Here is an 11,064-nt window from a genome sequence, read left to right as displayed (position 1 = left end):
TTTAAAGAGAAGGGGTGATTACATCATCATGGAACACCAGAGTAATTGATGGACTTTCCTTGCTCTGGCAAGTGTATTAGGGGATTATAAGGCTTTCAAGTTTCTTTTGTAACAATAGCATAGAGGAACTTGGAAGATGAGGAAAAATAACCAAGACGGGGCCAGATACTTCTTTCTTTTGATCAGGTTCCTATTTCATGCCAGTAGGAGCCAAACCTTGAACTGATTGATAAAGTTAAATTTATAATGTACATAAAATGCTGTGTTTGAATGCATTGCATCTAAAATGCTGTAAAGGGAAGTTTATCTTAGACAAGAGGTTCCACTCACAGGGTGTGTCAAGGAACAAGCTATGCCAGACTTGGTGGGGCAGTCAATCTGCACAGAAGAACAGCATGACTGGAAAAATATTTTTACCCATCAACAAACATTTTCTCTCGATTTCCCCGCCCCCCACTCTGACAATAACCATTGGAAATTATTTAAGCTCAGCCAAATAGCTTGATGACAGATATATGTCACAATACCAGCCACCACAGCCGTCTTATCTACTGCAGTGTCTCATATTCAGATGAGCAATCATTTCTGATCTGATCTGAACTAGAAATGCAGAGAGGTGGAATGCAGACATGATGTCAACTACTCCAGGATAAAACTAATTCGCCTTGGGGCAAATGATGTCACAACATGAAGAGCACAACCTGAAAGGTATGCATAACGCAGCAGGTTCTGAACCTATGAATAAAGAAGGGGACATAAGATTTTAAATTCCGGAACAGGAAAGGTTTGGGTGATTTAACACATTGGTGCTATGCTGCATTCTTTGTTGTTGTTCTTTTTAAATGATAGTGCTTGCCCATATCTGACAGTACAATACATAGCTTCATTGGCCTGTTGAAAAAGAGATTGTTTGCGACTCTTTCTACCATCACAAAACCAGTTACAATCCTGCACATCAGGTGGGACACGCCCAACACTTGGTTGCCAAGCCTCTGGGTTGAAGATCTCCAGTAAGTGGGAGTCCACCACCCCTCTAGGTAAAGGTAAAAGTACCCCTGACAGTTAAGTCCAGTTGCAGACGACTCTGGGGTTGCAGCGCTCATCTCGCTTTACTGGCCTAGGGAGCCAGCATTTGCCCACAGACAGCTTCCGGGTCACATGGTCAGCATGTCTTAGTCGCTTCTGGTGAACCAGAGCAGTGCACAGAAACACCGTTTACCTTCCCTCCAGAATGGTACCTATTTATCTACTTGCACTTTAATGTGCTTTCGAACTGCTAGGTGGGCAGGAGCTGGGACCGAGCAACGAGAGCTCACCCCGTTGCAGGGATTCGAACCGCCGACCTTCTGATTGGGAAGCCCTAGGCTCTGTGGTTTAGACCACAGTGCCACCCGTGTCCCTACCACCCCTCTAGGTAACTTAAGCCTATTGGAATTAGTCCTGGTCTCCAGGCTGAGAACAAGTCATCTTTGCCCTCTTCTCCATGGCAGCCTTTCTGGCATTTGAAGAGTGCTGTCATGTTCAGTGAAGGGACGCGGGTGGCACTGTGGGTTAAACCACAGAGCCTAGGACTTGCTGATCAGAAGGTTGGCAGTTCAAATCCCGGTGACGGGGTGAGCTCCCGTTACTTGGTCCCTGCTCCTGCCAACCTAGCAGTTCAAAAGCACGTCAAGTGCAAGTAGATCAATAGGTACCGCTCCGGTGGGAAAGTAAACGGCATTTCCGTGCGCTGCTCTGGTTCGCCAGAAGCGGCTTAGTCATGCTGGCCACATGACCCGGAAGCTGTACGCCGGCTCCCTCAGCCAATAAAGCGAGATGAGTGCTGCAACCCCAGAGTCGGCCACGACTAGACCTAATGGTCAGGGGTCCCTTTACCTTTATCATGTTCAGTGCCACCAAGTGATGGGTGCTGTTGGTACTGATGCACTCAGTCTGCAGCCTACAGGGATCTCAGACTCTGAGCTTTCATTTTTAAAAGAAGCAATACTTCAGCTCTCCTAGAAAAGAAGTTATGGAACAAAAGGTGCAAGTACCATGCAAAGTGATTTCTGAGAGATGAGTCAGCCTGACTACTCCTGCCTTTTAGTGTTTTTAGCAAATGAGTGAAGTCAGAGATGTGAGGGGTGAGTTGTTTGGACACCAGGGGGTTAGGTATCCCTGGGGTCCTAAAGAGCTGCTATTTCCGCCTCCCTTTCAGTGCACTTTCCCTGCTTCTATCTCATTTCCTTATCCTTGGAATGTCAAATTTCCCTTTTTCCTAGCAACTAGAATGCATCTTTCCTGGCTGGTTTCATCTGACACAAACCAAGAAAATAGTCTTTTCTGAGGCTTGAGAAGACTGCATATAAGCGAAACTTACCTATAAGCCCAACATATGATAGTTTGAGATCAGACTTCTAAGGAGACAAGGGAACAAAACAAAAAAAGTTAAATAGCTCCCTGCTCTACTTTCTTATGCTGCTGGAAATTTTATAGGACAACAATTTCTAAATAGGCTCTAGGACCACCAGCAGCTGGGCAATCAACTAATTCCAACTCCAGGTCTACTCGTTCAATCATTTAGTAACTCTACCCTCATTTTTCCTCTCTTGAAAAATAATATAATTTCATGTTGTGAGTGAATCTTTCTACTTTTCTGAATTTCCTATTGTGGCTCCACCCCTCCAGCCAACAAACCAATAGCAGATGGAAGGTGTGACAAAGTGGGGATGATATGGAAGTAAGAGCCTAGCTGCTTTGAAACATAGGTGTGGTGTGACTAGAACTTCTGCAGCTTGAGGGAAGGGTCTTCAGAAGGCTAATTGTGTAGAAGTCTGAGGTCACAAGGCGACGTTCTTGGCAATTGGCACCTCAGCTTTGAGACATACTCCACCGCTGCCACCCAGAGGTTTGGCTCACACCAGCTATCTTTTGGTTGAAGATCTTCCTGAAGACTTGGAGCTTAATTCTGCAGAAAGGCAGGATATGAAGCCTGGGCTCCCAAGGTGGGATGGCAGTGGTGCCTCAGATTTGGAACATTATCCCCCCCCCCCAAGTTTGGCTGGTATCAACATTGTCTAACTTTTGGCATTGGCTGAAGCTTGTCCTCCTCTTTCAATCCTCTGGATAATGAGACCTTTGATCTATGTAATATGGGGAAGTTATTTTGAAAAGCACATTTAGACTGATTTATGTATTGTGACTTCCATATTTTGATCTTTGCATTCTAAAGCTTTGTATCTGCCTTGAGGTCTTTTGAGGAACGGAGGAATATAAATGGCTGAAATAAATAAAATGGAAGACAAAATGCAATAGAATACCTTGATACAAGCTAAGCAAAGATTCTGTCTCCCCCCCTCCCCCGCCGCCGCCTCAGGGTTCCTCACTCTTAAAGTCTGTGATGCTTTTACATCTGCCATTTTGTTCTTTTTTCTGTTTTCATTGCTGCTTTAAAGTTCTTGCTGCATTGTAGCTCTGTTAGCTGCCGTGCATTGAAATAGATGTATTGAAGGATGGAGTACAGATGTACAGAGTAAATACGTTCATTTATCTAAGATCTCCCTGTCCAAGCTGAGGTAATAATAGGAGTGAGTCAGTGTGGTATTGTAGGATGACTATAGCCTTCTGCTCTTGCACTCTAAATAAACTTTTTTTTTTTGTCTGTGTGAATGGCACTTGCCCATGAGTAAGCATCCCATAATCCGTTGTTTACATCCAGAGGTCCTGGGTAGGTATTTTTAGAGAGCATGTTTTGGTCTAAAGTAATGCTGCATCTTTATTTTGCTTCTGTGCCTTTAGGGCAATCTTCAAACGGATGACTGCGCTCATAGATCTCTGCATATCTTTCAGGCACAGCTCAGTTGCTAAAACTATTCATCCAGCATTCTTACCTTTCTACTCATCAAAGCAGCTAAACTATTTCTTTGCTGTCCTTCGCCACTGCCCTCCTCCAGGCAGGGAAAGAGGTGGGGTTTTCTGTTCCCTTCCAGTCTCCAGTCAATGACTGTTTTGAGTGTTTGTATCAGGGATTCAGGGCTCCTAACAGCACTTTTGTTTCTGTTTCACACAAACCTGTATGGTGAAGCCCCACCCCCATTTTCTTCTTCTGTATTCCAAACAGATATACAGCAAAAGAGCTGAAAAGAAAAAAAAGTACAGCAATCATGACTTTATAGGAAGAATGACATGCCTCTCTGTGGCTTACTTGTGTTAATGGAAACCTAACCAGAGAACCCAGAAGAAGAAACCTACAGAATCGGAACCCGGACAAAGGTAGGAACTTAAATTCTTTATTTTTTCTTTATTAACAGACCAATGCCATTTATTAACAACTGCCCCTCTCTTTATGAACTATTGTGTCATGTGTGTGGTATTCTGTGCCCTCGTTCCTTTCAGCTTCTTCTATTGGAAATTACAAACCTGCACAGGTGAAATTTAGAGAAAGATTACATATTTCTAGAAGAGAAATAAGGTGGGCAAAGATATTAATACTATGAATTTTTGGTGTGCAACAGGAAGAATAATACAGAGAAAAGAACAAGGCAAACTCAGTGAAGAAGAACTAATAATAGTTTTGTGGCACTTTAAAGACTAACTAATTTTATTTTTCATGGACTGTGGCACACACAACAGATGCATAAATAGTTGGTAGGTGTGGATGCACACACTTTGAGAAGGGGGGAAACTCCTGAAGTAAACAGTGAAAGCTAAAAAATGCAAAAGGTACACTGTGACATTTCTACTCAGAAGGTTATACCTGATCAAATCGTTAACCAGAATCCTAACAAAATATCTGTTAAACATTAGAGAGAAAGTTACACTTTGGATAACCATTAGGTATCAAACAGCTGTGTTACTTTTGTTTTAGGAGGGGTGAAGTTCAAAGATTGGGCATAGATAGCCTGTTGCCTGAACCCAGGCTTGTGACTGCGCTCTCTCCAGACTAACTGTAAATTGTAACCAAAGTTTGTTCTTAGACATTCACTCTAAGCCAAGGTTTGACTAAGGCTGCATTCAGGCATGGGTTTTATCCTGTTAGGTTCACTGGTTTCTGTCCCAATTTCTAACATTCCTTTTACACTGCAGTACCTGTGGCTTTTGACTGAAATAGTGCCATGTCATGGTAAATTTTAAATGGTGGGAAAGAACTGTATGCCAGGATACTGCTCCAAATTTCATCATGTGAAATTACAAAGCAAAACTGCTGTGATTTTCTGTCTCTACAGGGTTGCAAATGCATTTTTTTCTGGAAACAATTAACATGAAAGGGAGTGTAAAACTTCCATTGGGTTTCCAGAAGTGGGTTTCACATTGTGTGAAAGGTCAGACAAAATGTGGAAATGAATCAGTAAGGAAATGTCAGGGAAATGGAATAAAGTACTGCCTGAATGCAGCCTTAGTGTGAATTGCAAACTAGGCCATTTATACACAACCCAGTGGTTGAGTCACTTAATTCAATGTTTTTCTTGTTGCTAGTCTTGCTGTACAAGACCTTCAGGGATAATGTATCTCAGGGGTGGCCAACCTTTTTGGCCAGTGAGCACATTTTGAATTTTGAAAGAGTGCTGGGGACACCAGTCACAAAATAGCTGCTGTATCTTCATGTAATTAAAATTACATGGAGCACTTTTGCTACAAGGGACATTGTGTCAACAGTAGCAGCCTTGTGTTTTTGCTTTGTTTTTAATTGTAGGAAGTGTGAATTTTGGGTACTGAAAATGTGAATGCACCCTCTCCAAAGTGGGAGGGAGAAAAGCAGTTTAAAAATGGTCATGGCAGGGACTTACAGTGATGTTATAGCTCAAGGCTTTCAATACTAGAGGAACGACTTGCTGCAATTTACTAGCAACTTGGCTCAGTAGTTTGATAGTTGAGAAATCTGTGATTTTCCCTGCCGTGAAAATGCTTGATGGATGAAATGGTGTGGTTTTAGTAACAGCTGCACAGTTCCCCATTAAGTAACTTACAGCATCTGGAAAATCCCTTGAATCTCACATATTGGGTTCAGCAGGATATATACCCCATAAAACGTTAAATGTTTGTAACGTGTTACTGTATATTGTTGTAAACCACTTGGAGGTTTGCTTTTTTTTGCAGTCTAGCAATAGATTAATCTTATTAAAAATAAAATAAATAAAACTTCATGTATATTTTTTTATGTAAGCTATTCTGGTCTGCATGCAAATGTATTCTAAGGTGCCCTTCATACTGTTAATGCACTCCTTGTCTCTTCATTCAATAACAGCCTCCAAGGCCAGTGCTAACTGGTTTGTTTTCCTTCTGGAGCAAAAATTGCTATGGACATAATAGCATTTCTGTATTTTTTTGATTCTGTAATATTTGAGTTTATAAATATACCAATGGAGTATAGGTGAAGATGGACAGCATAGCACAGTAATTGCATTCAGGTTCCCAGAGAGAGAGAGAGAGAGAGATGTGAAATCGGAAAGGTGCCTCCCAGTCTGCAGCTCCCCCCCCCCTCTCTCTCTCTCTCTCTCTCACACACACACACACACACACACTCTCACTCTGCCTCCCCTTGAATCATGTTACTATTGTTCTCTGTTCACAAGACCTCATGACCCATCTGTAGAGAAAGCCCAAAATGCTATCTCTTTAAAAGTCCTGGTGTACCTGGCACAATGTTCCCGTCTTCCTCACTCATATGAATCATCACATACCTGTCACATTTTACGCATCCTCCCTGTGGAGAGACTGGATTTTCTCTTCGATGGTTTCTGTCTACCAGGAAATCTTGTCCAGTTCCCACTGTTTGGTTCCATCTTTCAGGGTTGTTCTGTGTATCTGTTGGAAATGTAATGTAGTGTTGAAACTTTGGCCCTAGAGAGGTGCTCAAGACCATATAGGCATAACTGGGACGTGGGTGGTGCTGTGGTCTAAACCACTGAGCCTCTTGGGCTTGCCAATAAGAAGGTCAGCGGTTCGAATCCCCATGACGGAGTGAGCTCCTGTTTCTCTGTCCTAGCTCCTGCCAGCCTAGTAGTTTGAAAGCCCACCAGTGCAAGTAGATAAATAGGTACCGCTGTGGTGGGAAGGTAAATGGTGTTTCTGTGCACTCTGGCTTCTGTCACGGTGTTCCGTTGTGCCAGAAGCTGTTTAGTCATGCTGGCCACATGACCTGGAAAGCTGTCTGTGGACAAACAGGGGCTCCCTCGGCCTAAAAACGAGATGAGCGCCGCACTCCATAGTTGCCTTTGACAGGACTTAACCGTCCAGGAGTCCTTTACCTTTACCTTTGTACCTTATAGGTATATCACTTACGATGCATGGTGGATCAGCTGAAATTGATTTGTCTGTTGCTGTTACTAGTCTATTGATTTTTCGTTTTATGAATGGTTTCACTGTTTTAATATGGAAACTGTAAACCGCCTCAGGAGCCTTTGGATGAAAGTCAAAAATTAAAAAGCAGTAAATAAATACTGCTTGGATAGTCCATATCCTACCAAACTCCCCATTCAGTTCCACAGAGTTAAAATGGGGAAACTCAGTGGCTTTCTAGATCAGTGTTCCTCAGCCTTGGGTCCCAAGATGTTGTTGAACTACAATTCCCATCCTCTGCAGCCATCTTCGCTGACAGTCACGGATTATGCCAGATGTAGTCCAACAATAGAGGGACACAGGTGGTGCTTTGGGTTAAACCACAGAGCCTAGGACTCGCCGATCAGAAGGTTGGCAGTTCGAATCCCCGCAATGGGGTGAGCTCCCGTTGCTCGGTCCCTGCTCCTGCCAACCTAGCAGTTTGAAAGCACGTCAAAGTGCAAGTAGATAAATAGGTACCGCTCTGGCGGGAAGGTAAATGGCATTTCCGTGCACTGCTCTGGTTCACCAGAAGCAGCTTAGTCATGCTGGCCACATGACCCGGAAGCTGTACGCCGGCTCCCTTGGCCAATAAAGCGAGATGAGCGCCGCAACCCCAGAGTCAGCCATGACTGGACCTAATGGTCAGGGGTCCGTTTACCTTTACCTAGTCCAACAATAACTGGGGACCCAACAGCCAATCTTAGAAAATTTATCCAGATTATTTGGGGGGCTTGCAGGATATTGCATTGTGAAGTAAAGATCCTTGCAAGGAATCAGAGTACTTATAAAAGGATTTTGGTGAGGAGTCCTAGATTAAAATAGAAGGGTATTAAAAGCACTTGATAAATGTCAGTGTCTTATTCTCGGGATGTGGGTGTTGTATTGGTGTTTGTCCACACACACACACACACACGTGTAGGAGTTTTGACAGGAGGAAAGAAACAGTCAGACATGACACAGCTCTTAAAACTATACCTCCTCTTTGTTATGTCTACTAGTACATGTTCTACCCCTCTGCATCATTTTCTATGTGGGAGGAGAGAAAGTGGCAGATCCCTATCTTTCCTGGTAAGACTAGCTTCCTGGTACAAGTACTGTCCACACCTATATAGAGTTGGAAAATACGCACAGGGCAAACCGTCTCCTGCTTCAGCAGATTCTCTCCTACCAACCTCCTGAACTATATATATATATATATATATATATATTTGCTGCATTTAGATGGAAAGAATAAAACTGGAAATACCTATAATAATATTGGCAGTGTAAGAGGTACAGGGAAGACCAAGGCATCATCTCAGTCACAACCACCCACTTCAATGACCTTTCCAATGACTGCCTTATTCATTCTATCTTTGATTGTGGCATTCCATTTGTCAACTGGTGAATATTTCATTTATGCATGTTATGTATTAATAAGCCACATTTCTGGGCCATGTCTTCTTGGGCTGACCTGCTATTTTGAGTTTATTACTTACTATCTTTAGTGTATGGCTCTGGTAAATATTTGGCATGGTGCATACTGATGTTTCAAGAAATACTGAATACCAAAGGGTCCTTCCAGGCAGCAGTATGGAATGGATATTTACCTTGATTTGTTTGAAGGGCAATTAGGTGTTTATTGAGCATTCCTTCTGATTTGTTTGCAGGGAGATTATACTGTGTTGCATCAAGAAACTGTTACCCTTCACTTTCCATTGCATTTTCTTGTCGCTTTCCTTATATCAAAAAGTCTGATACTTTGGGCAGGGGCGTTGCTGTACAAGAACTCCAAATCAATTTTGATTGTGCAACCTGAATTTGCTGGAATGTGATTCACTCTCACCTTGTAAGGTTGAATTGATGTGCCTTCCATTTTGATCTTCCTGCTATCCTGCTTTCACTGTTTATTAAGGTTCCATCCAATCCTTTCCCACATCCTTCATAGCCTGGAACATGTTTAAAAAGAGCTAACCTCATCTTAATGTACAAGGCAGCAGTGCTGAAAATGGAAATGCCTGACTGCATGCTGTGCAACTAGCAGCAGTGATAAACGATTTTTGAAACCCACATTTCCCCCACTTGTATGCTCATAAATGCACCTTCTTTGGCTCCATCTCTCCTCTCCTCCCTCCCCCAGTATTTGATGGGGATGCTTATCCCTTTTGTGACCTCTGTGGTTTTAGTAAATAATAACATGCAGACTTTTACCACATGCCTATTATGCTGAATTAGAGAGCAACTTGGTGACATCAGCCCATCACTGTGTTTCCTCCTTGAGCAGAACCAACATTTAAAGTATTGTCGTTTTCAATTCTTGTCGCATTTGCATCCCAGCATAAGTTTTAAAGAACAACACATACAATAATGTGGTGGTGGTGGTGGTGGTGGTGATTATGGTAGAAAACTTTTATATGCTGCCCCACTATTGATACTTGTAGATGACATGCATTCAAAATCATCTTTTTAAGATATCCGGCACCTTACCTTCCTCCCCAGCCTCCTAATGTCTTCATCTCACCTCATTTCTACCTGGATTAATCACAGGTGGTAGAGGGGAAGAGATCTAGTATAGATGTGGGGCATTGTTAAGCTTGGTGTGGAGTTCGGTTCAGGAGGGGGCACAAGGGTTGCTACATTCTCACCCATATTCATGAATTCATGTGTCTTTATTTATTACATTTATCTACCACCTCCCCCCGCCCGCCTGCCGGGGAGCTCAAGATGGCGTATATGGCTATCACCTCACAACAACCCTGTGAGGTAGGCCAGGCTGAGAGACAGTGACTGACCCCAGGTCACCCAGTGAGCTTCTTGGCTGTGTGGGTATTCAAATCCTGTTATCCAGGAGCATCGCCTCATTGGCTCTCTAAATAGACAATGTTGTGGTCCAAGGCAAGCAATTTCTCCTATTTGTTTATCTTTAAGGATGTCTCTCCTATTATATCTTGTTGCCTACACATGAAAGGTCCCCCTTTCCTCACACTTGAGGCTCGCAAAACAAAGGGGATGTGGGTAGCAAAATTACTGCTGAATAAGCTCGGCCCTTTTAAACCTCAGCTTCAGAACATTAACTATGTTGACAGCTACCAGCAGAATTCAGGCAAAGAGATGTAAGGGGGAAGTGGAAAGAGCTGGATGTCTCAGTGCTTTTTCTTTAACTGAAGACCAGTAGGAACACCTCTCCTTAGCTTCAGATTGGTACTGATTTAAAGGAAAGGGAGAATGGCTGTTGCTGAAAGCAACCCATTTTTAAAGTCACAGAAGAAGGGCAAAGTTAGTGTGGGTTTAAAATGTAATATTTAAATATGGAGTTAAACAATAACACTCCTGTTGCAAAGTGCAATAAGAGTTAGATCTCCATGGAATACTTTAGGGCAATTCCTGTTCTGCTTTAGCGGAGTTACGTCAGTGCTTTGGTCTAGCAGCTTTGCTTGCATTGGTTGTAGAGTGGAATGCTGCAGCTTTGAATAGGCTTGCCCTGCTTCTTGGCTGAAGTTACCACAGGTAACACACATACATAACAATGAACTCTAAATTGGAACAAATCTGAGGAAACACTGCAGCTCTGGCAAAGACCATATATGGCAGTGATAACAATGAAATCACTTGTGCTTTTGAAATGGTTCTGGAGATTCCCAGATCTCTTAGGTGGGTGACCCTAGGTTCTTGGTGATCATAGGAAGAGACTGCCTGCAGGATCAGTCCCTAGGTTTATGCAGTTACAGATAGGTAGCCGTGTTGGTCTGCCATAGTCAAAACAAAACAAATTCCTTCCAGTAGCAC

General features: G+C 42.9%; 1 protein-coding gene across 2 annotated transcripts in view; it reads left to right on the top strand.

The window, feature by feature from the left end:
• Positions 1-567: 567 nt before the first annotated feature.
• Positions 568-11,064, top strand: part of PIK3CB (phosphatidylinositol-4,5-bisphosphate 3-kinase catalytic subunit beta) — a 108,791-nt gene continuing 98,294 nt past the window's right edge. The window contains exons 1-2 of one of the 2 annotated variants that reach the window (XM_081861517.1): positions 568-708; positions 4,100-4,251. The gene's annotated coding sequence lies outside the window, so the exon portion shown is untranslated. Of the gene's footprint in view, positions 709-2,866; positions 2,985-4,099; positions 4,252-11,064 lie in introns of those variants that run through there. The other variant, XM_081861518.1, reaches the window with a different exon arrangement.

The sequence above is a fragment of the Podarcis erhardii genome (genome assembly GCF_964252035.2).
Source record: "Podarcis erhardii genome assembly, chromosome: 5".
Lineage (NCBI taxonomy): Eukaryota > Metazoa > Chordata > Lepidosauria > Squamata > Lacertidae > Podarcis > Podarcis erhardii.
The sequence above is the reverse complement of the archived record's forward strand: the minus strand, read 5'-3'. Positions and strand labels throughout refer to the sequence as shown.